General features: G+C 41.7%; 1 pseudogene; it reads left to right on the top strand.

Annotated features, from left to right (window-relative positions):
- Positions 1 to 250: 250 nt before the first annotated feature.
- On the top strand, positions 251 to 2,085 carry LOC100995037 (keratin, type I cytoskeletal 18-like; annotated as a pseudogene).
- The last annotated feature ends 955 nt before the right edge of the window (positions 2,086 to 3,040 follow it).

The raw sequence follows: 3,040 nt of genomic DNA, 5'->3' as shown, positions 1-3,040 counted from the left end.
GCATTTCTCCACTTCTACACATGTAACTGTAGTTCATACAGATTTAGTGTTTCATTGTGTAACAATAACAAAATTGTGTTTTTCCATTTCACGGTTGATAAATGTGCAAACTGTTTTCCACAATTTTGCAGAGACGTGATTATGTACAAACGTTAGTGAACATTACTGTGCACATCACCAGGGGCACATAGACAATCATTTTTACAGAATACAGAATACACTTAATAATGTGATTACTGAATCGCATGTCCAGCTTTACAAGGTAACTAAAACAGTTTAAAAACAGAAAACAAAGACATTTAATGCACAATGTGAGGATGAAAAATTATATAACCAACTTAAATGCAAAAAAACAATTTGATGTAATTCAACATCCATTCACTAAACAACAACAAAACTCGCATACTAAAAAGAGACAGGAAATTTGGTCATCAGCAAAGTCTGGGTCCGTCACTCTCCTCCCTGGGCAACATGAGCTTCACCACTCGCTCCACTTTCACCAACTACCCATCCCTGGGTTCTGTCCAGGCACCCAGCTAAGGCGCTCAGCATCTATGCAGGTGCTGGGGCCACTGGTTCCCAGATCTCCGTGTCCCGCTCCACCAGTTTCTAGGGTGGCTTGGGACCCGGGGGCCTGGCCACGAGGATGGCCGGGGGGATCTGGCAGGAAAGGGAGGCTTCCAGAAAGCGGAGACCATGCAAATCCTGAACGACCGCCTGGCCTCCTATCTGGACAGAGCGAGGAGCCTCGAGACCAAGAACCGGAGGGTGGAGAGCAAACTTGGGGTGCACCTGGAGAAGAAGAGACCCTAAGTCAGAGACTGGGGCCATTACCATTCAGGACCTGAGGGCTCAGATCTTCACAAATACTATGGACAATGCCCACATTGTTCTGCAGGTTGACAATGCTGGTCTTGCTGCTGATGACTTTAGAGTCAAGTATGAGACAGAGACAGTCATGCGCCGGTCTGTGGAGAGAGAAATCCATGGGCTCCACAAGATCATTGATGACACCAATGTCACTTGGCTGCAGCTGAAGACACAGATCGAGGCTTTCAAGGAGGAGCTGCTCTTCATGAAGAAGAACCATGAAGAGGAAGTAAAAGACCTGCAAGTCCAGATTGCAGCTCTGGGTTAACAGTGGAGGTAGATGGCCCCAAATCTCAGGATCTCGCTAAGATCATGGCAGACATCCGGGCCCAGTAACGATGAGCTGGCTCAGAAGAACCGACAGGATCTAGAAAAGTACTGGTCTCAGCAGATTGAGGAGAGCACCACAGTGGTCACCATGCAGTCCGCTGAGGTTGGAGCTGCCGAAGTGACGCTCATGGAACTGACACATACAGTCCAGTCCTTGGAGATCGACCTGGACTTGATGAGAAATACGAAGGCCAACTGGGAGAACAGCCCGAGGGAGGTGGAGGCCCGCTAAGCCCTGCAGAAGGAGCAGCTCAACAGGATCCTGCTGCACCTGGAGTCGGAGCTGGCTGGCACAGACCCGCGCAGAGGGGTAGCGCCAGGCCCAGGAGTAAGAGGCCCTGCTGAACATCGAGGTCAATTTGGGGGCTGAGATCGCCACCTACCGCCGCCTGCTGGAAGACGGCGAGGATTTTAACCTTGATGATGCCCTGGACAGCAGCAACTAACTCCATACAAACCATCCGAAAGACTGCCACCCGCTGGATGGTGGATTGTAAAGTGGTGTCTGAAACCAAGGACACCAAAGTTCTGAGACATTAAGCCAGCAGAAGCAGGTTCTCTTTGGGGAGCAGGAGGCCAATAAAAAGTTCAAAGATCAAAAAAAAAAAAAAAAAAAAGAAAATTCGTTGAAGAGTTTTTAACTTCTAATGTTCCTATATTCACTTAATTGTAGCCTTTAATGATTCATATCCCAATGCTAAGTCAGTGGTTTATTTGATAAATCTTTATTTTATTCTCAAATTTACTTACTTTTATCATGAGGGTCTTTAGCAGTATCAATTCTGAATGCTGTCTTAATTTCAGGCCATCTGTTTACTTTTTATGTAAAATGGAAGTCTGAGTCAGTCTGTATTCACATTCATTTGGTGGATTCCCCATCCATATATTTCCTGTTCATTTATTTATTTAGCAAAGATTAATTGAGTCTTACTATTTCCCAAGTACTATGTAAACTGGTGATATAACTGTGAACATTCAAAATTTGTCTTCTATGAAAAATAGAAAATAAATATTAATAAGCTATTAGTTATTGACAAGTCCTAAGAAGAAAAATAAAACAAAGAAATGAGTGAGTAACAGGTGATGCTCTTTTGATGGATGTTCATGAAAGTCTTCAAAAGGTGATATTTGAGCTGAGATCTAAATGGTTGCTATGAATGAGCAATGTGTCTGTTTGTAGAAAGAATGATACAGTTAAAGAAAATAATACAAAGATCATGATGCAGTAAGACTCCTGACATGTTTAAACTTGCCATGTTCATTGCAAGAAGGCCAGTATTGCCATACTGAGAGAGTTTGTAGAACGTTCAGAGATATAGTAGAAACAGTAGCTACATACTGACATAAGGGTATCTGTCTCTTGTTTATAACTATTAAAAGAAGCTTTTGTAAATACTGCTGGCTGGAATATACTATTTACCAGAAAAAAGGAAATTAATTCTACTTCTGTTACTTTTGTTTGTTTGTTAAATCTCTTTACCTGCTTGAGTGATTATGGGGGATTATTTCTCAAATCTTCAGAATTCAAGCATCTTGCCAGGCTCCATTAGTTCTGCACTAATTTTGCCAGAAATAAGATGAATGCATTTGCCTTAGAACTTCAAGTCATCTTTAGCATAGAGATATTATTGTTTTGTCTTAGCTTTGATTTATTTTGTGTTATCTGTTTGTTTTGTGTATTTATTGGACAATTTTATTTGTAGTTAGGTCCTCTTCTCAGTAATCCTTGGTTTTGATTAGTTTCCCTTTTTCTATTTGTCTTTTACTGCAATAATTCTGAGGGAATTAATAAAGATTACCTTCTAAAATTTCTATTTCCATTTCTTCAGTTTCCTTTTAA

The sequence above is a fragment of the Pan paniscus genome, chromosome 11 (genome assembly GCF_029289425.2).
Source record: "Pan paniscus chromosome 11, NHGRI_mPanPan1-v2.0_pri, whole genome shotgun sequence".
Taxonomy (NCBI): Eukaryota; Metazoa; Chordata; class Mammalia; order Primates; family Hominidae; genus Pan; species Pan paniscus.
Note: the sequence above shows the minus strand (reverse complement) of the source record. Positions and strands in the feature narration are given on the sequence as shown.